General features: G+C 27.9%; 1 protein-coding gene across 1 annotated transcript in view; it reads left to right on the top strand.

Annotated features, from left to right (window-relative positions):
* Window positions 1-26,758, top strand: part of LOC141392214 (protein dissatisfaction-like) — a gene marked incomplete at its 5' end in the record, with an annotated part of 81,198 nt that overhangs the window by 43,123 nt on the left and 11,317 nt on the right. The gene's annotated exons all lie outside the window — the stretch shown is intronic.

Below are 26,758 nucleotides of genomic sequence, written 5' to 3'. Positions count from 1 at the left end.
AACTATTTTTAAAAAATCTAAGCCTCTTGAAAAATATTTTCTAAAAATCTACGCCTCTTGAAAAAATATTTTAAAACTATTTTTAAAAAATCTACGCCTGTTGAAAAAATATTTTTAAAAAATCTACGCCTCTTGAAAAAATATTTTTAAAAAATCTACATTTCTTGAAAAAATATTTTTAAAAAATCTACGCCTGTTGAAAAAATATTTTTAAAAAATCTAAGTCTTTCGAAAAATATTTTTAAAAAATCTACATTTCTTGAAAAAATATTTTTAAGAAATCTACGCCTCTTGAAAAAATATTTTTAAAAAATCTACGCCTCTTGAAAAACATTTTTAAAAAATCTACGCCTCTTGAAAAAATATTTTCGAAACAAATACGCCTCTTGAAAAAATATTTTTAAGAAATCTACGCCTCTTGAAAAAATATTTTTAAAAAATCTACGCCTCTTGAAAAACATTTTTAAAAAATCTACGCCTCTTGAAAAAATATTTTCGAAACAAATACGCCTCTTGAAAAAATATTTTTAAAAAATCTACGCCTCTTGAAAAAATATTTTCAAAAAATCTACGCCTCTTGAATTTTTTTTTTTTAAATATCTACGCCTCTTGAGAAAGTCCTGCTGCATTTCCTTAAACTGCACTTCTGAAAAAACAAACATAAATATTTTGTGTGGAAGATACATGAATGATTTACCGATACAGTCCATATTCGAAAGTCATAGTCCGATGTGCAAAAGTTTGACTAAATTGGTTACTCCCTTTGAGAGTTTTCGATTTATGTTAGCTAAAAAAATTTGAATTTTTTGTGAGATATCCCAAGGAATGGATCGATATAGCCCATCTTAGAACTTTAACTATATCCGGAAGAAATATTACGATGTGCAAAGTTTAGAACAAATCCGCTGATCCATTCGAGAGTTATCGTGAGCACCAGCCAGGCGGATAGACAGGGCTATATTGACTACCTGAAACGGATTTCATCCAAACATACTTGGGGTCCAAAAATTCTGTGTATCCTCGTTTTTGAAAACATCTTAAGAAGACACCTTAATAGGGTTTCTATCGAATTGAGGGATCTTAAGAGGTCACCTTGAGAGGTCATTTTTCGAATAGAAGACAACATTAATTGAATATAAGACTCGAAGAAGACACCTCAAGAAGTCTTCTATGGAAGGTATTTTATCGAACAAATGGAAGCTTAAGGGGTCTTTTATTAAATTGAAGGCACTTCGAGAGGTGTTTATCCAATTGAAAAATACCATAAGAGGTCTTCCATTGAATAGAAGGCACCTTTAAGGCTATTCTATTGAATAGAAGACTCCCTAAGAGGTCTTCTATCGAAGAAGATACCTTAAGGAGCCCTCCATTGAAGATCTTTTATCGAACAATAGGAAGCTTAAGGGGTCTTTTATTAAATTGAACGCACCTCGAGAGTTTCTTTAAGTGTCTTCTATTATACAGGATACTCTCTAAGAGATCTTTTATCGAATAAAAAGCACCTTATAGGGACTATGGAAGGTATTGTATCGAACAAATGGAAGCTTAAGGGGTCTTTTATTAAATTGAAGGCACTTCGAGAGGCCTTTATCCAATTGAAAATACTGTAAGAGGTCTTCCATTGAATAGAAGGCATCTTTAAGGCTATTCTATTGAATAGACGACTCTCTAAGAGGTCTTCTATCCAAGAAGATACCTTAAGGAATCCTCTATCGAAGGTTTTTTTTTATCGGACAATATGAAGCTTAAGGGGTCTTTTATTAAATTGAACGCACCTCGAGAGGTTCTTTAAGTGTCTTCTATTTAACAGGAGACACTCTAAGAGATCTTTTATAGAATAAAAAGCACCTTATAGGGACTTCTTTTGAATAGAAAACACCCTTTGAGGTCTTCTATCGAATATAAGGAGGAAAACACCTTAAGAGATCTTCTATAGAATAGAAGATCCTTGAAAGACACCTTAGGGAGTCTTATATCGACTAGAGGACATCATAAGAGGTAAAAGTCACGTTGATAGGTCTGCTATCGATTTGAAGGAAATTGAATACACCTTAATAGGTCTTCTATCAGATAAAAACAAGAGGCCTTCCATCGAACAGAAGGAAACTGTAGAGGTCTTCCACTGATTAGAATACACCATAAAGGGATTTCTGTTGAAAAGAAGATACCTTAGGAGGCCTCCTATCAAATAGAAGACTATTTGAGAGAGCTTATTTTGAATGGGAACACCTCCAAATGGGTTCTATCGAATAGAAGATACCTTCTTGTATCGTCTAGAGGACACCTTAAGATGACACCTTAATCAAAAATAAGACACCTGAAAAGTATTCTATCAAATAGAAGACTTCTTAAGATTCTGAAAAGACCTTCTATCGAAAAGAAGGCAACTTATGATGTGTTCTATCGAATAGAAGATATCGAAGAGGTCTTCAATTGAACATGAGGAAAGAAGAGTCCTATCGAATGGAAAACACCTGAAATACCCTTTATTGCATAGAATACACCATATAGGGTCTTCTATTGAATAAAAGTGACCCTAAGAGGTCTTCTATTGAATAGAAGACATCCTTAAGGGGTACTATCGAATGGAATACACATTAAGATTATACATAGAGCTCGAATAAAAAATACCTTAAATGCTATTCCATTGAATAGGAGATACCATATAGGGTCATCCATTGAATATATGACACCCTAAGAGGGTTCTATCGACCTACAAGACACCTTAAGAGATCTTCCACAGACTAATAGAGACCTCAAGTCTCAAGTCTTTTATGGTACGTAAGATAAGGGTCTTCTCTTAAATAGAGACAGCTTAAGAAATCTTTTATCACAGAGATAACACATTAAAAGGCCTTCATCGAATGCAAGACAAGTTAAAATGCCCTTTATTAAACAGAAGGCATAACTAGAGATATCCTGTGGAATATAGGATAGCTTGAGAGACCTTGTATAAAATAAAAAAACACCTAAAGAGGTCTTCTATCGAGTTTAAGATATCTTAAGAGATATTCAATTGAATAGAATATAACTTGAAATCACCTTAGTGGGCCTATCTCATCATAAGAGGACTTCCACCGACTAGAAAATACTTCAAGATGTCTTCTGTTCAATATTAGATAGGAAGACACCTTACAAGGGCTTTGATCGACGTATGTCCTCCTCCTTTACATTCAAAACTTGACACTGTTACGGACGACATGTGTTCTTAACATTATTCCCTTTGTTTTCTTTTACATTTTCCTTAAAGAACTCCCATGATATCCTTATGTCCTACCAAACTTGTCATAGCTGTAATAGTTTTGGTGCGAAGCCCGTCCCCCCTAAAATTCCTGTGGCTTTTATTATTGTTCCATTGTAACAAACTGACATGTTTGCTTTTTGGTATTTTGGTCCAATGAAATAATACACCAAACAAAAAACACAACAGTAATAACAACAAAACTACAAAGAAAAACATGGCAGCCATATATCCAGGAAGAAGGAGGCTTGATATGGAAACAATTTATTTTGACATTGAATGGCAGAGTAACAGCAGACGAAGAAGACGATTGCGTGTTGATTTGACATGCAAGGACGATATACAGGATTACTACCCACGCACATAGACACATTACTACAGCATCACATGTGAATGTGTTGCCACAAAAAACATGCTAGTCCAACTTCCAACTTCTATGGTTTCATGCTTCGGGTATTTGGTGCTGATGTTGTTGCTGAAGAAAGAGAATAATGATGCGTAACTTTTTCATTTTTTGGTCATTTAGTTATTCATGGTAGTTCGAAGAAGGGTCCTTCTTTGTTGTTTTTATTTTCATGGTTATTTTCTCCTTTCTCTTTTGGGTGCCTCTTTGCGTGAAGAGTTAGTTTTTGCTATGTATCTCTGTGCCTAATTAATTGATTAGCTTTGCTAAATCGTTCAATATGGATTCATTTGTAACCTTTCGGGATTTTTTGTTCCCATTGTGTGGGGTATAGAGGGAGAGGGAGTATCCGTTTTGCCAGAAAGGCAAAAAACGCTTTGTAATTGTAACTCTGAACATAATGAGCTACTAATTAGATTTGAAATGTTGTTGTTCAAGCTAATTTATTTGTATTATTTTTTCTTTCAGTCACATTTTTGTTGGAAAATTTGGCTTAATTTTTTTTTTGTGTTGAAGAGGATTTTGCTTCTGTGTTGGCTGTAATGGGAATGTGAACACCTGATGGCGTGTAGGAAAAGGGGAAGGACAACCTTGATGTGAGTCGGGTTGTTACACGAAAAGATGGAAACTATGTTGATAAGAAATTAAGAATCAAATTAAGAAATTGTGCTCAAACATTTTTTAAGATAGGCCAAGGTGAATTTGGACTTTGAAAAAATATTATTTAAAAAATCCACGTTTCACAGGCTTTGGTTGATGAAAAAATATTACTTAAAAAATCCACGCTTCAGAGTCGTTGGTTGATGCAAAAGATATTATTTAAAAAATGCACGTTGATTAAAAAATATTATTTAAAAAAAACACGCTTCGGAGGCTTTGGCTGATGAATTAATATTATTAAAAAATATCCACATTTCAGAGGAAAAAATATTATTTAAGAAATCCACGTTTCGGAGGCTTTGATTGATGAAAAAATATTATTTAAAAAATCCTCATCTCAGAGGCTTTGGTTGATGAAAAAATATTATTTAAAAAATCCGCGTTTCAAAGGCGTTGGTTGATGAAAAAATTTTATTTAAAAAAATCCATGTTTCGGAGGCTTTGGCTAATGAAACAAAATTTTTAAAGAATCCACGTTTCGGAGGCTTTGGTTGATGAAAAAATATTTTTTAAAGAATCCACGTTTCGGAGGCTTTGGTTGATGAAAATATATTATTTAAAGAATCCACTTTTCAGATTGATGAAAAAATATAAGTTAAAAATCCACGTTTCAGAGGCTTTGGTTGATGAAAAATATTATTTAAAGAATCCACGTTTCGGAGGCTTTGGTTAATGAAAAAATATTATTTCGGAGGCGGTGTTTTATGAAAAAATATTGTTTAAAAAATCCGCGATTCAGAGGCTTTGGTTGATGAATAAATATTGTTTAAAAAATCCGCGATTAAGAGGCTTTGGTTGATGAATAAATATTATTGAAAAAGATCCACATTTCAGAGGCTTTGGTTGATGAAAAAATATTTTTTAAAGAATCCGCGTTTCGGAGGCTTTGTTTGATGAAAATATATTATTTAATAAAATCCACGTTTCAAAGGCTTTGGATGATGAAAAAATATTATTTAAAGAATCCACTTTTCAGATTGATGAAAAATATAAGTTAAAAATCCACGTTTCAGAGGCTTGGGTTGATGAAAAAATATTATTTAAAGAATCCACGTTTCGGAGGCTTTGGTTAATGAAAAAATATTATTTCGGAGGCGGTGTTTTATGAAAAAATATTGTTTAAAAAATCCGCGATTCAGAGGCTTTGGTTGATGAATAAATATTATTGAAAAAGATCCACATTTCAGAGGATTTGGTTGATGAATAAATATTATTTAAAGAATCCACGTTTCGGACGCTTTGGTTGATGAAAAAATATTATTTAAAGAATCCACGTTTCCGAGGCTGTGGTTGATAAAAAAATATTATTTAAAAATCCGCGTTTCGGATGCTTTGGTTGATGAAAAAATATTATTTAAAGAATCCACGTTTCGGAGACTTTGGTTGATGAAAAAATATTATTAAAAAAGATCCACATTTCAGAGGCTTCGGTTGATGAAAAAATACATATTTTTTTTAAATTCATGTTTCAGAGGCTTTGGTTGATGCAAAAAATATTATTTAAAAAATATTAACAATAATCATAGATTCTTTACAAATATTTTTCAGTAATCGTGGTTTTTTTAAAAAATATTTTTTTTTACTAACCGTGGATTTTTTAAAAAATATTTTTTTCATTAAACGTTGATTTGTTAAAAAAATATGTTTTCATTAATCGTTTTTTTTTCAATAATCGTGGATTTTTTAAAAATATATTTTTTCAATATTCGTGGATTTGTTAAAAAATATTTTTTTCAATAATCGTGGGATTTTCAAAAAATATTTTTTTCAATAATCGTGGATTTTTTAAAAAGTATTTTTTCAATAATCGTGGATTTTATAAAAAATATTTTTTTCAATAATCGTGGATATTTTAAAAAATATTTTTTCAATAATCGTGGATTTTTTAAAAAATATTTTTTTTTTCACTAATCGTGGATTTTTTAAAAAATATTTTTTCACTTATCGTGGATTTTTTTAAAAAAAAATATTTTTTCATTAATCGCAAATTTTTTTTAATACAATATGTTTTCTATCGTCGATTTTTTTAATTATTTTTTTTAATAATTGTGGATTTTTTAAAAAATATTTTTTCAACAATCGTGGATTTTATTAAAAAATATTTCTTCAATAATATTGGATTTTTTAAAAAATATTTTTCAATAATCGTAGATTTTTTTAAAAAATATTTTTCAATAATAGTGGATTTTTTAAAAAATATTTTTCAATAATCGTAGATTTTTTAAAAAAATATTTTTCAATAATCTTGGATTTTCTATTAAACATTTTTCCAATAATCGTGGATTTTTTAAAAAATATACTTTTACTAATCGTGGATTTTTTAAAAAATATTTTGTTACTAATCGTGAATTTTTTAAAAAATATTTTTTTACTAATCGTGGATTTTTTTAAAAATATTTTTTTACTAATCGTGGAGTTTTTAAAAAAATATTTTTTTACTAATCGTGGAGGTTTTAAAAAAATATTTTTTACTAATCGCGGATTTAAAAAAAAATATATATTTTCCTACCAATCGCGGATTAAAAAAAAATATTTTTTCCTTATCGTGGATTTTTTAAAAAATACTTTTTACTAATCGTGGAGTTTTTAAAAAATATTTTTTTACTAATCGCGGATTTAAAAAAAAATATTTTTTACTAATCGCGGATTTAAAAAAAAATATTTTTTACTTATCGTGGATTTTTTAAAAAATACTTTATACTAATCGTGGAGTTTTTAAAAAATATTTTTTTACTAATCGCGGATTTTTTAAAAATATTTTTTTACTAATCGTAGATTTTTTAAAAAATATTTTTTTACTAATCGTAGATTTTTTAAAAAATATTTTTTTACTAATCGTGGATTTTTTAAAAAATATTTTTTTACTAATCGTGGATTTTTTTGAAAAAATATTTTTTTCACTAATCGTGGATTTTTTAAAAAAATATTTTTTTCAATCGTGGATTTTTTTAAAAAATATTTTTTTCAATCGTGGATTTTTTTAAAAAATATTTTTTCAATCGTGGATTTTTTTAAAAAAAATATTTTTTTCAATCGTGGATTTTTTAAAAAAAAAATATTTTTTTCAATCGTGGATTTTTTAAAAAAAATATTTTTTTCAATCGTGGATTTTTTAAAAAAAATATTTTTTTCAGTAATCGTGGATTTAAAAAAAAAAATTTTTTCAGTAATCGTGTATTTTTTAAAAATATATTTTTTCAATATTCGTGGATTTGTTAAAAAATATTTTTTTCAATAATCGTGGGATTTTCAAAAAATATTTTTTTCAATAATCGTGGATTTTTTAAAAAGTATTTTTTTCAATAATCGTGGATTTTATAAAAAATATTTTTTTCAATAATCGTGGATATTTTAAAAAATATTTTTTCAATAATCGTGGATTTTTTAAAAAATATTTTTTTTTCACTAATCGTGGATTTTTTAAAAAATATTTTTTCACTTATCGTGGATTTTTTAAAAAAAAAATATTTTTTAATTAGTCGCAAATTTTTTTTAAAACAATATGTTTTCTATCTTCGATTTTTTTAAATATTTTTTTCAATAAATGTTGAATTTTTAAAAAATATTTTTTCAACAATCGTGGATTTTATTAAAAAATATTTCTTCAATAATATTGGATTTTTTAAAAAAAATATTTTTCAATAATCGTAGATTTTTTTAAAAAATATTTTTCAATAATCGTAGATTTTTTAAAAAAATATTTTTCAATAATCGTGGATTTTCTATTAAACATTTTTTCAATAATCGTGGATTTTTTAAAAAATATACTTTTACTAATCGTGGATTTTTTAAAAAATATTTTTTTACTAATCGTGGATTTTTTTAAAAATATTTTTATACTAATCGTGGAGTTTTTAAAAAAATATTTTTTTACTAATCGTGGAGGTTTTAAAAAAATATTTTTTACTAATCGCGGATTTAAAAAAAATATATATTTTTCTACCAATCGCGGATTAAAAAAAAATATTTTTTCCTTATCGTGGATTTTTTAAAAAATACTTTTTACTAATCGTGGAGTTTTTAACAAAATATTTTTTTACTAATCGCGGATTTAAAAAAAAATATTTTTTACTTATCGTGGATTTTTTAAAAAATACTTTTTACTAATCGTGGAGTTTTTAAAAAATATTTTTTTACTAATCGCGGATTTTTTAAAAATATTTTTTTACTAATCGTAGATTTTTTAAAAAATATTTTTTTACTAATCGTAGATTTTTTAAAAAATATTTTTTTACTAATCGTGGATTTTTTAAAAAATATTTTTTACTAATCGTGGATTTTTTTGAAAAAATATTTTTTCACTAATCGTGGATTTTTTAAAAAAATATTTTTTTCAATCGTGGATTTTTTTAAAAAATATTTTTTTCAATCGTGGATTTTTTAAAAAAATATTTTTTTCAATCGTGGATTTTTTAAAAAAAATATTTTTTTCAATCGTGGATTTTTTAAAAAAAATATGTTTTTCAATCGTGGATTTTTTAAAAAAAATATGTTTTTCACTAATCGTGGATTTTTAAAAAAAAATTTTTTTCAGTAATCGTGTATTTTTTAAATATATATTTTTTCAATATTCGTGGATTTGTTAAAAAATATTCTTTTCAATAATCGTGGATTTTTTAAAAAGTATTTTTTTCAATAATCGTGGATTTTATAAAAAATATTTTTTTCAATAATCGTGGATATTTTAAAAAATATTTTTTAATAATCGTGGATTTTTTAAAAAATATTTTTTTTTTCAATAATCGTGGATTTTTTAAAAAATATTTTTTTTTCACTAATCGTGGATTTTTTAAAAAATATTTTTTCACTTATCGTGGATTTTTTTTAAAAAAAAATATTTTTTCATTAATCGCAATTTTTTTTTAAAACAATATGTTTTCTATCGTCGATTTTTTTAAATATTTTTTTCAATAAATGTTGAATTTTTAAAAATATTTTTTCAACAATCGTGGATTTTATTAAAAAATATTTCTAATCGTGGATCGTACTAATCGTGGATTTTTTTGAAAAAATATTTTTTCACTAATCGTGGAATTTTTTAAAAAATATTTTTTTCAATCGTGGATTTTTTTAAAAAATATTTTTTTCAATCGTGGATTTTTTAAAAAAAATATTTTTTTCAATCGTAGATTTTTTAAAAAAAATATTTTTTTCAGTAATCGTGGATTTTTTAAAAAAAAATTTTTCAGTAATCGTGTATTTTTTAAATTTTTTTTTTTATAATCTTGGAATTAGAAAAAAAAAATCGTGGACTTTTTTAAAAATATTTTTTCAATAATCGTGGATAATAAAAAATATATGTTTTTCAATAATCGTGGATTTTTAAAAAATTTTTTTTTTTCAGTAATCGTGTATTTTTTGAAAAAAAATATTTTTTTCAATCGTGGATTTTTTAAAAAATATTTTGTTCAGTAATCTTGGATTTTTTAAAAAAAATATTTTTTTCAGTAATCGTGGATTTTTAAAAAAAAAATATTTTTTTCAATCGTGGATTTTTTAAAAAATATTTTTTGCAGTAATCGTGGATTTTTTAAAAAAATATTTTTTGCAGTAATCGTGTATTTTATAAAAAAAAAATATATTTTCAATCGTGGATTTTTTAAAAAATATTTTTTTCAATCGTGGATCTTGTAAAAAATATTTTTTTCAATCGTGGATTTTGTAAAAAATATTTTTTTCAATCGTGGATTTTTTTAAAAAATATTTTTTCAATCGTGGATTTTTTTAAAAAAAATATTTTTTTCAATCGTGGATTTTTTAAAAAAAAATATTTTTTTCAATCGTGGATTTTTTAAAAAAAATATTTTTTTCAATCGTGGATTTTTTAAAAAAAATATTTTTTTCAGTAATCGTGGATTTAAAAAAAAAATTTTTTTCAGTAATCGTGTATTTTTTAAAAATATATTTTTTTCAATAATCGTGGATTTTTTAAAAAGTATTTTTTTCAATAATCGTGGATTTTTTAAAAAATATTTTTTCAATAATCGTGGATTTTTTAAAACATATTTTTTCAATAATCGTGGATTTTTTAAAAAATATTTTTTCAATAATCGTGGATTTTTTAAAACATATTTTTTCAATAATCGTGGATTTTTTAAAACATATTTTTTCAATAATCGTGGTTTTTTTTAAAAAATATTTTTTTGTGATTTTTAAGACATACTTTAGGATCATTTTAAAAAATTTTATCTGAAGTAGTCCATGTGGTCTCTTTTACATCGAAATAATTTTCTGCGGGGGTCTTTACTTCCGGAGTTAATGTCCTGAAAATTCTAAAAAAATCCAAGGGTCAAAGGTTTGTTGTAAATTTAGAAAGGACTCGTCTTCGACTTCGGATCAGTCGGTAACATATTTAGATTGCCTCTTTCTGGGCTTTAGCGGTGAATTCTTTTAAAGTCCTGTCGTTTCTGTGATCCCGATAAAGGCATACAAATGTATACTAGGGTATATCTATATTTTCCGAGAACTAAAAAAGTTGTGTTGGGCATAAAAGCAATTCATATTCGGTTTTCTTTCTTTTCTTTACTTATTATCAACACACCGTTTCTCCGATTCATGACTTATTGCCCAACTTTTGGTTAACAGTTTCCAAACAAACCCCCACGCCACCCTTTTTCATTGCTCAACATCTTACCAGTGGCGGAAAAAACATATGTTCATCACATCTATTTCAATTTAATGATAACGCATTACTAATTCTTTCTTTCTTCCATTCAAATGCCATGAATGACAATGACGAGACGAAAAAATACGCAACAGTTTCATTATCATCCCCTTCTTCTAACAAATCGAAAAGAACAAACGAGGGGTGAGGGGAGGGTAGCTCACCATAAATATATTGAACACCTTGACGAATCCCTTTCAACTATCAAGAGGGCAATTTCACAGTTAATACCCTCTTCAAGTACGGTGTTATAGATTTCGCGCAATTTCCGTACGGCCTCAAATTATCATCGCACACAAAAGGGGTGTTAATGATTGGCGGGGAGGAGAAGAAACACCGGAATATGTACAAATAAAACCTCACCGAAATATTGGGTGGTAATACAATTGTCATTATTTTCTTTATTATCCTTTTGTTTTGTAATTATTTTTGTTGTTATTGTTTTATGGTTGAATTGTTGTTTTTCATTCACGATTCTGTGATAAGAGAATAACATCCTGAGTAAGCGAGCCGATTGTGTGTTTTGATTATTATCGCAACTTAATGATTTTTCAACAATAAATCAACAAATAAATCGCAGAAATGTAAAATTTTAATTTTTATCTCCAGGCTATGTGGAATGGAAAGGAAGAGTGAATTAAGAGTCTGTGTTCGTTCATTGTGGCAATGAACAATTGTAACGAGTTAAGGTCTGAGAAATTAACCAACTGTTTTGTATTAGAATTATTTTATTTGGGGCATAAACAAAGACGTACAGGGAATACTATTATAACCTCTGCATCATGGAAAAACGGCCATATACACTTTGATGCACCATCAAATTTGTGTTTCCACTAAAATAATGTTGGAGGCTTTGGAATATTTTTTTGAAAAAATCCAATTTTTTTTCTGGGCCTTTTGTTTCTTGAAAAATATTCCTTAAAACCCATCGATTTGATTTAAAAACAGTATTCGAACACTCTAATCTGTAGCTCCCTTAAAAATATCTTCACCTAAATTTTAATATTTCCAATTCAAACGTTTCTTTTTTGCATTCTTTCTATATTTCTTCTTTCTTAAGTCTTCATGTTGGCCACATTTTATAAAGTTGTTTTTCTTTTGTTGCGTCCTTTTCTTGTTGCGCTGCTTTCTACTTCTTCTCCTTAAAAACATAAGCAGTTCTGCTTATGTTTTCTAGCTAATTGAAATGTTTGATCGTTGGAAAGGCTTTAAGGCTTTTTATTTGTCAGGGCAACAAGGAGACAAGACAAGGAATTTCTTTCTTCTTTCTTTCTTCATTTGTGGTTTGCGGCTGTAAACAGAATCTTAAAATAGAAGCTACTAAAGTGAAAAATATTGGAATTGTGTATATTTTTTAAAGAAGTTTTTTCTCAAGCGTGGAGTTTTTTAAAGAATTTTTTCTCAACCGTGGAGTTTTTAAAGATTTTTTTTTTCAGGCGTTGATTTTTTTAAAGAATTTTTTTCTCAGGCGTGGATTTTTTTAAAGAATTTTTTCTCAGGCGTGGATTTTTTTAAAGAATTTTTTTCTCAGGCGTGGATTTTTTAAAAGAATTTTTTCTCACGCCTGGATTTTTGAAAGATATTTTTTTCTCAGGCGTGGATTTTTTAAGAATTTTTCCTAAGGCGTGGATTTTTTAAAAGATTTTTTTCTCACGCCTGGATTTTTTAAAGAATTTTTCCTAAGGCGTGGATTTTTTTAAAGAATTTTTTTCTTAGGCGTGGATTTTTTTAAAGAATTTTTCCTAAGGCGTGGATTTTTTAAAAGAATTTTTTCTCACGCCTGGATTTTTTAAAGAATTTTTCCTAAGGCGTGGATTTTTTAAAAGAATTTTTTCTCACGCCTGGATTTTTTAAAGAATTTTTCCTAAGGCGTGGATTTTTTAAAAGAATTTTTTCTCACGCCTGGATTTTTTAAAGAATTTTTCCTAAGGCGTGGATTTTTTAAAAGAATTTTTTCTCACGCCTGGATTTTTTAAAGAATTTTTTCTCAGGCGTGGATTTTTTTAAAGAATTTTTTCTCACGCCTGGATTTTTTTAAAGATTTTTTTCTCAGGCGTGGATTTTTTAAAGAATTTTTTCTCAGGCGTGGATTTGTTCAAAGAATTTTTTCTCAGGCGTTGATTTTTTCAAAGAATTTTTTCTCAGGCGTGGATTTTTTTAAAGAATTTTTTCTCAGGCGTGGATTTTTTTAAAGAATTTTTTCTCAGGCGTGGATTATTTTAAAGAATTTTTTTCATGTGTGGATTTCTTAAAGAATTTTTTCTCAGGCGTGGATTTTTTTAAAGAATTTTTTCTCAGGCGTGGATTTTTTTAAAGAATTTTTTCTCAGGCGTGGATTTTTTTAAAGAATTTTTTCTCAGGCGTGGATTTTTTTAAAGAATTTTTATTCAGGCGTGGATTTTTTAAAGAATTTTTCCTAAGGCGTGGATTTTTTAAAGAATTTTTCCTAAGGCGTGGATTTTTTAAAGAATTTTTCCTAAGGCGTGGATTTTTTAAAGAATTTTTCCTAAGGCGTGGATTTTTTAAAGAATTTTTCCTAAGGCGTGGATTTTTTTAAAGAATTTTTCCTAAGGCGTGGGTTTTTTTAAAGAATTTTTTCTTAAAGTTGGATTTTGTTAAACAATTTTTTCTCAGGCGTGGGTTTTTTTAAAGAATTTTTTCTCAGGCGTGGATTTTTTTAAAGAATTTTTTCTCACGCCTGGATTTTTTAAAGAATTTTTCCTTATGCTTAAATTTTTTTAACAATTTTTTCTCAGGCGTGGATTTTTTTAAAGAATTTTTTCTCAGGCGTGGATTTTTTTAAAGAATTTTTTTCTCAGGCGTGGATTTTTTTAAAGAATTTTTTCTCAGGCGTGGATTTTTTTAAAGAATTTTTTCTCAAGCGTGGATTTTTTTAAAGAATTTTTTCTCAGGCTTGGATTTTTTAAAGAATTTTTTCTCAGGCTTGGATTTTTTAAAGAATTTTTTCTCAGGCGTGGATTTTTTTAAAGAATTTTTTCTCAGGCGTGGATTTTTTTAAAGAATTTTTTTCTCAGGCGTGGATTTTTTTAAAGAATTTTTTCTCAGGCGTGGATTTTTTTAAAGAATTTTTTCTCAGGCGTGGATTTTTTTAAAGAATTTTTTCTCAAGCGTGGATTTTTTTAAAGAATTTTTTCTCAGGCTTGGATTTTTTAAAGAATTTTTTCTCAGGCGTGGATTTTTTTAAAGAATTTTTTCTCAGGCGTGGATTTTTTTAAAGAATTTTTTCTCAGGCGTGGATTTTTTTAAAGAATTTTTTCTCAGGCGTGGATTTTTTTAAAGAATTTTTTCTCAGGCTTGGATTTTTTTAAAGAATTTTTTCTCAAGCGTGGATTTTTTTAAAGAATTTTTTCTCAGGCGTGGATTTTTTTAAAGAATTTTTTTCTCAGGCGTGGATTTTTTTAAAGAATTTTTTCTCAGGCGTGGATTTTTTTAAAGAATTTTTTCTCAGGCGTGGATTTTTTTAAAGAATTTTTTCTCAGGCGTGGATTTTTTTAAAGAATTTTTTCTCAGGCGTGGATTTTTTTAAAGAATTTTTTCTCAGGCGTGGATTTTTTTAAAGAATTTTTTCTCAGGCGTGGATTTTTTTAAAGAATTTTTTCTCAGGCGTGGATTTTTTTAAAGAATTTTTTCTCAGGCGTGGATTTTTTTAAAGAATTTTTTCTCAGGCGTGGATTTTTTTAAAGAATTTTTTCTCAGGCGTGGATTTTTTTAAAGAATTTTTTCTCAGGCGTGGATTTTTTTAAAGAATTTTTTCTCAGGCGTGGATTTTTTAAAGAATTCATTCTAAGGTGTGAATTTTTTTAAAGAATTTTTTCTCAAGCGTGGATTTTTAAAAAATTTTTTGTCAAGCGTGGATTTTCTAAAGAATTTTTTCTCATGCGTGGATTTTTTAAAGAATTTTTTCTCATGCGTGGATTTTTTAAAGAATTTTTTCTCAGACCTGGATTTTTTTAAAGAATTTTTTCTCAGGCGTGGATTTTTTTAAAGAATTTTTTCTCAGGCGTGGATATTTTTAAAGAATTTTTCTCAGGCGTGGATTTTTTTAAAGAATTTTTTCTCAGGCGTGGATATTTTTAAAGAATTTTTTCTGAGGCTTGGATTTTTTTAAAGAATTTTTTCTCAGGCTTGGATTTTTTTAAAGAATTTTTTCTCAGGCTTGGATTTTTTTAAAGAATTTTTTCTCAGGCTTGGATTTTTTTAAAGAATTTTTTCTCAGGCGTGGATTTTTTTAAAGATTTTTTTTTTCAAGCGTGGATTTTTTTAAAGAGTTTTTTCTCAGGCGTGGATTTTGTTAAAGAATTTTTTCTCAGGCGTGGATTTTTTTAAAGAATTTTTTCTCAGGCGTGGATTCTTTTAAAGAATTTTTTCTCAGGCGTGGATTTTTTTAAAGAATTTTTTCTCAGGCGTGGATTTTTTTAAAGAATTTTTTCTCAGGCTTGGATTTTTTTAAAGAATTTTTTCTCAGCCGTGGATTTTTTAAGGAATTTTTTCTCAGGCGTGGATTTTTTTAAAGAATTTTTTCTCAGGCGTGGATTTTTTTAAAGAATTTTTTCTCAGGCGTGGATTTTTTTAAAGAATTTTTTCTCAGGCGTGGATTTTTTAAAGAATTCATTCTAAGGTGTGGATTTTTTTAAAGAATTTTTTCTCAAGCGTGGATTTTTAAAAAATTTTTTGTCAAGCGTGGATTTTCTAAAGAATTTTTTCTCAGGCGTGGATTTTTTAAAGAATTCATTCTAAGGTGTGGATTTTTTTAAAGAGTTTTTTCTCAGGCGTGGATTTTGTTAAAGAATTTTTTCTCAACCGTGGAGTTTTTAAAGAATTTTTTTTTCAGGCGTTGATTTTTTTAAAGAATTTTTTTCTCAGGCGTGGATTTTTTTAAAGAATTTTTTCTCAGGCGTGGATTTTTTTAAAGAATTTTTTTCTCAGGCGTGGATTTTTTAAAAGAATTTTTTCTCACGCCTGGATTTTTGAAAGATATTTTTTTCTCAGGCGTGGATTTTTTAAGAATTTTTCCTAAGGCGTGGATTTTTTAAAAGATTTTTTTCTCACGCCTGGATTTTTTAAAGAATTTTTCCTAAGGCGTGGATTTTTTTAAAGAATTTTTTTCTTAGGCGTGGATTTTTTTAAAGAATTTTTCCTAAGGCGTGGATTTTTTAAAAGAATTTTTTCTCACGCCTGGATTTTTTAAAGAATTTTTCCTAAGGCGTGGATTTTTTAAAAGAATTTTTTCTCACGCCTGGATTTTTTAAAGAATTTTTCCTAAGGCGTGGATTTTTTAAAAGAATTTTTTCTCACGCCTGGATTTTTTAAAGAATTTTTCCTAAGGCGTGGATTTTTTAAAAGAATTTTTTCTCACGCCTGGATTTTTTAAAGAATTTTTTCTCAGGCGTGGATTTTTTTAAAGAATTTTTTCTCACGCCTGGATTTTTTTAAAGATTTTTTTCTCAGGCGTGGATTTTTTAAAGAATTTTTTCTCAGGCGTGGATTTGTTCAAAGAATTTTTTCTCAGGCGTTGATTTTTTCAAAGAATTTTTTCTCAGGCGTGGATTTTTTTAAAGAATTTTTTCTCAGGCGTGGATTTTTTTAAAGAATTTTTTCTCAGGCGTGGATTATTTTAAAGAATTTTTTTCATGTGTGGATTTCTTAAAGAATTTTTTCTCAGGCGTGGATTTTTTTAAAGAATTTTTTCTCAGGCGTGGATTTTTTTAAAGAATTTTTTCTCAGGCGTGGATTTTTTTAAAGAATTTTTTCTCAGGCGTGGATTTTTTTAAAGAATTTTTATTCAGGCGTGGATTTTTTTAAAGAATTTTTCCTAAGGCGTGGATTTTTTAAAGAATTTTTCCTAAGGCGTGGATTTTTTAAAGAATTTTTCCTAAGGCGTGGATTTTTTAAAGAATTTTTCCTAAGGCGTGGATTTTTTAAAGAATTTTTCCTAAGGCGTGGATTTTTTTAAAGAATTTTTCCTAAGGCGTGGGTTTTTTTAAAGAATTTTTCCTAAGGCGTGGGTTTTTTTAAAGAATTTTTTCTTAAAGTTGGGTTTTTTTAAAGAATTTTTTCTCAGGCGTGGGTTTTTTTAAAGAATTTTTTCTCAGGCGTGGATTATTTTAAAGAATTTTTTTCATGTGTGGATTTCTTAAAGAATTTTTTCTCAGGCGTGGATTTTTTTAAAGAATTTTTTCTCAGGCGTGGATTTTTTTAAAGAATTTTTTCTCAGGCGTGGATTTTTTTAAAGAATTTTTTCTCAGGCGTGGATTTTTTTAAAGAATTTTTATTCAGGCGTGGATTTTTTTAAAGAATTTTTCCTAAGGCGTGGATTTTTTAAAGAATTTTTCCTAAGGCGTGGATTTTTTAAAGAATTTTTCCTAAGGCGTGGATTTTTTAAAGAATTTTTCCTAAGGCGTGGATTTTTTAAAGAATTTTTCCTAAGGCGTGGATTTTTTTAAAGAATTTTTCCTAAGGCGTGGGTTTTTTTAAAGAATTTTTTCTTAAAGTTGGATTTTGTTAAACAATTTTTTCTCAGGCGTGGGTTTTTTTAAAGAATTTTTTCTCAGGCGTGGATTTTTTTAAAGAATTTTTTCTCACGCCTGGATTTTTTAAAGAATTTTTCCTTATGCTTAAATTTTTTTAACAATTTTTTCTCAGGCGTGGATTTTTTTAAAGAATTTTTTCTCAGGCGTGGATTTTTTTAAAGAATTTTTTTCTCAGGCGTGGATTTTTTTAAAGAATTTTTTCTCAGGCGTGGATTTTTTTAAAGAATTTTTTCTCAAGCGTGGATTTTTTTAAAGAATTTTTTCTCAGGCTTGGATTTTTTAAAGAATTTTTTCTCAGGCTTGGATTTTTTAAAGAATTTTTTCTCAGGCGTGGATTTTTTTAAAGAATTTTTTCTCAGGCGTGGATTTTTTTAAAGAATTTTTTTCTCAGGCGTGGATTTTTTTAAAGAATTTTTTCTCAGGCGTGGATTTTTTTAAAGAATTTTTTCTCAAGCGTGGATTTTTTTAAAGAATTTTTTCTCAGGCTTGGATTTTTTAAAGAATTTTTTCTCAGGCGTGGATTTTTTTAAAGAATTTTTTCTCAGGCGTGGATTTTTTTAAAGAATTTTTTCTCAGGCGTGGATTTTTTTAAAGAATTTTTTCTCAGGCTTGGATTTTTTTAAAGAATTTTTTCTCAAGCGTGGATTTTTTTAAAGAATTTTTTCTCAGGCGTGGATTTTTTTAAAGAATTTTTTCTCAGGCGTGGATTTTTTTAAAGAATTTTTTCTCAGGCGTGGATTTTTTTAAAGAATTTTTTCTCAGGCGTGGATTTTTTTAAAGAATTTTTTCTCAGGCGTGGATTTTTTTAAAGAATTTTTTCTCAGGCGTGGATTTTTTTAAAGAATTTTTTCTCAGGCGTGGATTTTTTTAAAGAATTTTTTCTCAGGCGTGGATTTTTTTAAAGAATTTTTTCTCAGGCGTGGATTTTTTTAAAGAATTTTTTCTCAGGCGTGGATTTTTTTAAAGAATTTTTTCTCAGGCGTGGATTTTTTTAAAGAATTTTTTCTCAGGCGTGGATTTTTTAAAGAATTTTTTCTCAGGCGTGGATTTTTTTAAAGAATTTTTTCTCAGGCGTGGATTTTTTTAAAGAATTTTTTCTCAGGCGTGGATTTTTTTAAAGAATTTTTTCTCAGGCGTGGATTTTTTTAAAGAATTTTTTCTCAGGCGTGGATTTTTTTAAAGAATTTTTTCTCAGGCGTGGATTTTTTTAAAGAATTTTTTCTCAGGCGTGGATTTTTTTAAAGAATTTTTTCTCAGGCGTGGATTTTTTTAAAGAATTTTTTCTCAGGCGTGGATTTTTTAAAGAATTCATTCTAAGGTGTGAATTTTTTTAAAGAATTTTTTCTCAAGCGTGGATTTTTAAAAAATTTTTTGTCAAGCGTGGATTTTCTAAAGAATTTTTTCTCATGCGTGGATTTTTTAAAGAATTTTTTCTCATGCGTGGATTTTTTAAAGAATTTTTTCTCAGACCTGGATTTTTTTAAAGAATTTTTTCTCAGGCGTGGATTTTTTTAAAGAATTTTTTCTCAGGCGTGGATATTTTTAAAGAATTTTTTCTCAGGCGTGGATTTTTTTAAAGAATTTTTTCTCAGGCGTGGATATTTTTAAAGAATTTTTTCTGAGGCTTGGATTTTTTTAAAGAATTTTTTCTCAGGCTTGGATTTTTTTAAAGAATTTTTTCTCAGGCTTGGATTTTTTTAAAGAATTTTTTCTCAGGCGTGGATTTTTTTAAAGATTTTTTTTTCAAGCGTGGATTTTTTTAAAGAGTTTTTTCTCAGGCGTGGATTTTGTTAAAGAATTTTTTCTCAGGCGTGGATTTTTTTAAAGAATTTTTTCTCAGGCGTGGATTCTTTTAAAGAATTTTTTCTCAGGCGTGGATTTTTTTAAAGAATTTTTTCTCAGGCGTGGATTTTTTTAAAGAATTTTTTCTCAGGCTTGGATTTTTTTAAAGAATTTTTTCTCAGGCGTGGATTTTTTTAAAGAATTTTTTCTCAGGCGTGGATTTTTTTAAAGAATTTTTTCTCAGCCGTGGATTTTTTAAGGAATTTTTTCTCAGGCGTGGATTTTTTTAAAGAATTTTTTCTCAGGCGTGGATTTTTTTAAAGAATTTTTTCTCAGGCGTGGATTTTTTTAAAGAATTTTTTCTCAGGCGTGGATTTTTTAAAGAATTCATTCTAAGGTGTGGATTTTTTTAAAGAATTTTTTCTCAAGCGTGGATTTTTAAAAAATTTTTTGTCAAGCGTGGATTTTCTAAAGAATTTTTTCTCAGGCGTGGATTTTTTAAAGAATTCATTCTAAGGTGTGGATTTTTTTAAAGAATTTTTTCTCAGACCTGGATTTTTTTAAAGAATTTTTTCTCAGGCGTGGATTTTTTTAAAGAATTTTTTCTCAGGCGTGGATATTTTTAAAGAATTTTTTCTGAGGCTTGGATTTTTTTAAAGAATTTTTTCTCAGGCTTGGATTTTTTTAAAGAATTTTTTCTCAGGCTTGGATTTTTTTAAAGAATTTTTTCTCAGGCGTGGATTTTTTTAAAGATTTTTTTTTCAAGCGTGGATTTTTTTAAAGAGTTTTTTCTCAGGCGTGGATTTTGTTAAAGAATTTTTTCTCAGGCGTGGATTTTTTTAAAGAATTTTTTCTCAGGCGTGGATTCTTTTAAAGAATTTTTTCTCAGGCGTGGATTTTTTTAAAGAATTTTTTCTCAGGCGTGGATTTTTTTAAAGAATTTTTTCTCAGGCTTGGATTTTTTTAAAGAATTTTTTCTCAGGCGTGGATTTTTTTAAAGAATTTTTTCTCAGGCGTGGATTTTTTTAAAGAATTTTTTCTCAGCCGTGGATTTTTTAAGGAATTTTTTCTCAGGCGTGGATTCTTTTAGAGATTTTTTTCTCACGCGTGGATTTTTTTAAAGAATTTTTTCTCAAGCGTGGATTTTTTTAAAGAATTTTTTCTCAGGCTTGGATTTTTTAAAGAATTTTTTCTCAGGCGTGGATTTTTTTAAAGAATTTTTTCTCAGGCGTGGATTCTTTTAAAGAATTTTTTCTCAAGCGTGGATTTTTTTAAAGAATTTTTTCTCAGGCGTGGATTTTTTTAAAGAATTTTTTTCTCAGGCGTGGATTTTTTTAAAGAATTTTTTCTCAGGCGTGGATTTTTTTAAAGAATTTTTCTCAGGCGTGGATTTTTTTAAAGAATTTTTTCTCAGGCGTGGATTTTTTTAAAGAATTTTTTCTCAGGCGTGGATTTTTTTAAAGAATTTTTTCTCAGCCGTGGATTTTTTTAAAGAATTTTTTCTCAGGTGTGGATTTTTTTAAACAATTTTTTCTCAAGCGTGGATGTTTTTTAAAGATTTTTTTCTCAGGCGTGGAATTTTTTATAGAATTTTTTCTCAGGCGTGGATTTTTTAAAGAATTTTTCTCAAAGGTGGATTTTGTTAAACAATTTTTTCTCAGGCGTGGGTTTTTTTAAATAATTTTTTCTCAGGCGTGGATTTTTTTAAAGAACTTTTTCTCAGGCGTGGATTTTTTTAAAGAATTTTTTCTCAGGCGTGGATTTTTTTAAAGAATTTTTCTCAGGCGTGGATTTTTTTAAAGAATTTTTCCTCAAGCGTGGATGTTTTTTAAAGATTTTTTTCTCAGGCGTGGAATTTTTTATAGAATTTTTTCTCAGGCGTGGATTTTTTAAAGAATTTTTCTCAAAGGTGGATTTTGTTAAACAATTTTTTCTCAGGCGTGGGTTTTTTTAAAGATTTTTTTCTCAGGCGTGGAATTTTTTATAGAATTTTTTCTCAGGCGTGGATTTTTTAAAGAATTTTTCTCAAAGGTGGATTTTGTTAAACAATTTTTTCTCAGGCGTGGGTTTTTTAAAGAATTTTTTCTCAGGCGTGGATTTTTTTAAAGAATTTTTTCTCAGGTGTGGATTTTTTTAAAGAATTTTTTCTCAGGCGTGGATTTTTTTAAAGAATTTTTCTCAGGCGTGGATTTTTTTAAAGAATTTTTTCTCAGGCGTGGATTTTTTTAAAGAATTTTTTCTCAGGCGTGGATTTTTTTCAAGAATTTATTCTCAGGCGTGGATTTTTTTAAAGAATTTTTTCTCAGGCGTGGATTTTTTTAAAGATTTTTTTCTCAGGCGTGGATTTTTTTAAAGAATTTTTTCTCAGGCATGGATTTTTTTAAAGATTTTTTTCTCAGGCGTGGATTTTTTAAACAATTTTTTCTCAGGCGTGGATTTTTTTTAAAGAATTTTTTCTCAGGCGTGGATTTTTTTAAAGAATTTTTTCTCAGGCGTGGATTTTTTTCAAGAATTTATTCTCAGGCGTGGATTTTTTTAAAGAATTTTTTCTCAGGCGTGGATTTTTTTAAAGATTTTTTTCTCAGGCGTGGATTTTTTTAAAGAATTTTTTCTCAGGCATGGATTTTTTAAAGATTTTTTTCTCAGGCGTGGATTTTTTAAGCAATTTTTTCTCAGGCGTGGATTTTTTTAAACAATTTTTTCTCAGGCGTGGATTTTTTTAAAGAATTTTTTCTCAGGCGTGGATTTTTTTAAGAATTTTTTCTCGGGCGTGGATTTTTTTTAAAGAATTTTTTCTCAGGCGTGGATTTTTTTAAAGAATTTTTTTTCTCAGGCGTGGATTTTTTTAAGCAATTTTTTCTCAGGCGTGGATTTTTTTAAACAATTTTTTCTCAGGCGTGGATTTTTTTAAAGAATTTTTTTCTCAGGCGTGGATTTTTTTAAAGAATTTTTTATCAGGCTTGGATTTTTTTAATGAACTTTTTCTCAGGCGTGGATTTTTTAAAGAACTTTTTCTCAGGCGTGGATTTTTTAAAGAATTTTTTCTCAGGCGTGGATTTTTTAAAGAACTTTTTCTCAGGCGTGGATTTTTTAAAGAACTTTTTCTCAGGCGTGGATTTTTTAAAGAATTTTTTCTCAGGCGTGGATTTTTTAAAGAACTTTTTCTCAGGCGTGGATTTTTTAAAGAACTTTTTCTCAGGCGTGGATTTTTTAAAGAATTTTTTCTCAAGCGTGATTTTTTTAAAGAATTTTTCTCAAGCTTGAATATTTTTAAAAAAAATTTTCTCAGAAAGTAAGCTTATAAAACTGTGCTTACGTGTATACACATTCCACACAAGTTCCTAAATACATATCCGATATCCTTTGTATGGCGGCACAATTGTCCAACATTGAACGGGTGGTGGTGGATACGGCGGTATCATAGTGACTTTTATTTGTTGTTAATTAAATCCAAAGGCTGAGAAGATGCTCGAATAAATTTCATTTACTCCATTTGTACATATTCACACACTCACTCACTCTCATATGAATATTTACAACTAACCGTGTTGTAGTCCTTATAGTCCTTACACAACACACACACGTGATCCTCGTACGAAAGAAAGTGGGGGCTAACATTTTAATCCATTGCTAATCGTATGTGTAGTCATTGTTGTTTTTGCTGTTGTTGTTGTTGTCAGGAATCATCATGAATGTATGAGTGTATGTATCATAGAAGTCGCATTGTTTCGATGATGATGACAAAGAGGCCAGAGAGTGAGTGTTTGGGTTAAAGGGTTTTGAAATTGTTTTTATTTTCATTGTTAGCGTAACAGATATGTTGATGTATGGAAAGGGGGAGTAATGTTAACACTTGACAAAATTCACACCTTTGATACATTTTGTGGAGAGGGGAAAAGAGCATGAACGTACATACATACATACGAGTATGTAAAGCAAATGATTGATTAAAGCTGACGTTTTATACAAAGTGAAAATAATAATTTTTATAACTGAATACATACGGGTATGTATAAAATAATTCGGAATATAATACCCGTACCAAAATTGGAGGCGAAGTGAAACAGACATATTGCCTAAGTATTGAAACCATTCATCATAGTCAATGGCTGAGAACAATAAATTCCAATATTATAATCGTGGTTTACGTCTTTACTAATTTAATGTTGATATTTCCAGGTTCCAGATCTGTACCGATGGTACTTAACCTCATACAATGAATCTGATTGAGTTAACTGAATCTGTATAGAAGGAAAGGTATTTCAAACATGGTCTACAATTAACGACAACTTTTTCCTTCCTTTCCTCCTAAAAGAAAAAAAAATTCTCAAAACCATACTTTCCGCCAACACAGAATTTCATCCCTTCTATAGCCAAGTACAACATTTTCAACTTTCTTAAAGACAATTTCCCCGCCCTCCAGAATAAAAATCTATTCCAAACCAAAGAAACCACATTTTTGTGTTCACACCACAAGACAACAACCCACAAACAGCTACTCGACTCAACTCAACTCGCTTCCTTTTGGCATTAAGACTTTTATAAGATTTTGTTGTTTGGCTATGGGCAACATTTAAGTGTGTACGTGTGGGTGTGAATATGTGTATTTGCCAAAGTGTTAGAGAGCCTGAGGATGTCAAAAATAAAAGGCTTAAAAGCCTAAATATATGCTAAACAAAATGTTCAGCATTTCAAATTTATTTACTAAACAAAGAAAGAAAAAGGCAAAGGAAATACCATACTTGGAAAATTTTCTTTAAAAAATCGACGGTTTAGAAAAAATTCTTTAAACAAATCCAAGCTTGAGAAAAAAAATCTTTAAAAAATCCAAGCTTGAGAAAAAAATCTTTAAAAAATCCAAACTTGGAAAAAATGCTTTAAAAAATCCACGCTTGAGAAAAATTTCTTTAAAAACCTACGATTTAGAAAAATTTTTTTAAATAAATCCAAGCTTGAGAAAAAAAAAATTCGTTAAAAACGCTTGAGAAAAAAATATTTAAAAAGCCCATGATTGATAAAAATTCTTCAAAAAATCAACGCTTGAGAAACAGATCTTTAAAAAATCCACGGTAGAGAAAAAATCTTTAAAAAAATCCAAGCTTGAGAAAAAAAATCTTTAAAAAATCCACACTTGAGAAAAAATCCAAGCTTGAGAAAATTTTTTTAAAAAAATTCATACTTAAGAAAAAATTATTTAAAAAATCCAAGCTTGAGAAAAAATTATTTAAAAACGGATGCATGCTTGAGAAAAAATTCCTTAAAAAATCCACGCTTGAGAAAAAAATCTTTAAAAAATCCACGCTTAAAAAACAATTATTTAAAAAAAAATGTACGCTTGAGAAATAAAATTCGAAAAAACCACACTTGAGAAAAAATTATTTAAAATAATATAAAAAATTCTTTAAAAAAATCTAAAAATTTTTTTAAAAAATCCACAATTGAGAAAAACTGTAAAAAACTTCAAGCTTGAAAAATTCCTTAAAAAATGTACGCTTGAGAAAAAAATATTTAAAACAATCCACGCTTAAGAAAAAAATTCTTTGAAAAAATCCACGCATAAGAAAACAATTTCTGAAAAATCCACACTTGAGAAAAAATTCTGTTAAAAAATCCACGCTTGAGAAAAAATTCTTTGGAAAAACCCACGCCTGACAAAAAATTATTTGAAAAATGCACGCTTGTGAAAATTTGTTTGCAAAAATCCACGCTTGAGAATTTTTTTTTAAAAATCCCCGCTGATGAAAATTTCTTTGAAAAAACCCACACCTTGAGAAAAAATTCTTTGAGAAGTCCACGCTTGAGAAAAAAAATCTTTAAAAAAGTCGACGCCTGAAAAAAAAAATCTTTAGAAAAATCTACGCCTGAGAAAAAATTCTTTAAAAAATCCACGTATCAGAAAAAATTCTTCAAGAAATGAATTTGAAAAATTCACGCTTGAGAAAAAATTATTTTAAAAAAATCCACAAATGGAAAAAAATTCTTCAAAAAAATTCAAAAAAAAAAATGTTTAAAAAATTCCACGCTTGAGAAAAAATTCTTTGAAAAAATCAAACCTTGGGGAAAACTTATTTAAAAAAGTCCACGTTTGAGAAAAATGCTTTAAAAATCCGTGCGTGGGAAAAAATTCTTTAAAAATCCATGCTTGGGAAACATTCTTTAAAAAATCCACGCTTGATAAAAAAATCTATAAGAAAATCCACGCTTAAGAAAAAATTCTTTAAAAATCCACGCTGGAAAAATAATTCTTTGAACAAACCCACGCTGGAGAAAAAATTCTTTAAAAAAATCCAACCTTGAGAAAAAATTATTTAAAAAATCCAACCTTGAGAAAACGTTATTTAAAAAAATCCAACCTTGAGAAAAAATTATTTAAAAAAATCCAACCTTGAGAAAACGTTATTTAAAAAAATCCACGCTTGAGAAAAAAATCTTTAAATATCCACGCTTGAGAAAACATTCTTTAAAAAATCCACACTTGAGGAAACGTTCTTTAAAAAATCCACACTTGAGAAAAACTTCTTTAACAAATCCATGCTTGAGACAAAATTCTTTGAAAAAATCCACGCTTGAGAAAAAATTCTTTGAAAAAATCCACGCCTGAGAAAAAATTCTTTAAAAAAATCCACGCTTGAGAAAAAATTCTTTGAAAAAATCCACGCTTGAGAAAAAATTCTTTGAAAAATCCACGCTTGAGAAAAAATTCTTTGAAAAAATCCACGTTTGAGAAAAAATTCTTTGAAAAAAACCAGGCTTGAGAAAAAATTCTTTGACAAAAACCAGGCTTGAGAAAAAATTCTTTGAACAAAATCCAAGCTTGAGAAAAAATTCTTTGAAAAAATCCACGCTTGAGAAAAAATTCTTTGAAAAAATCCCCGCTTGAGAAAAAATTCTTTAAAAAAATCCACGCTTGAGAAAAAATTCTTTGAAAAAATCCACGCTTGAGAAAAAATTCTTTGAAAAAATCCACGCTTGAGAAAAAATTCTTTGAAAAAATCCACGCTTGAGAAAAAATTCTTTGAAAAAATCCACGCTTGAGAAAAAATTCTTTGAAAAAATCCAAGCTTGAGAAAAAATTCTTTGAAAAAATCCACGCCTGAGAAAAACTCCTTAACAAATCCATACTTGTGAAAAAATTCTCACTTGAGAAAAAAATCTTTAAAAAATCCAAGCTAGTGAAAAAATTCACACTTGAGAAAAAACTTTAAAAATATCCACTCGTGTGAAAAAATTCACGCTTGAGAAAAAATTAATTAAAAAATCAAGGCTTGAGACAAAATTCTTTAAAAAAATCCACGATTCTTAAAAAACATCAACGCTTGAGAAAAAATTCTTTAAAAAAATCCACGATTCTTAAAAAACATCAACGCTTGAGAAAAAATTCTTTAAAAAAATCCACGCTTGTGAAAAAATTCTTTAAAAATTCAATCTTGAGAGAAAATTCTCTAAAAAATTCACGC

Source organism: Musca autumnalis, unplaced genomic scaffold (assembly GCF_047663935.1).
Source record: "Musca autumnalis isolate F117 unplaced genomic scaffold, ASM4766393v1 scaffold_2, whole genome shotgun sequence".
Classification (NCBI taxonomy): Eukaryota; Metazoa; Arthropoda; class Insecta; order Diptera; family Muscidae; genus Musca; species Musca autumnalis.
This window is presented reverse-complemented; position numbering and strand designations above follow the sequence as displayed.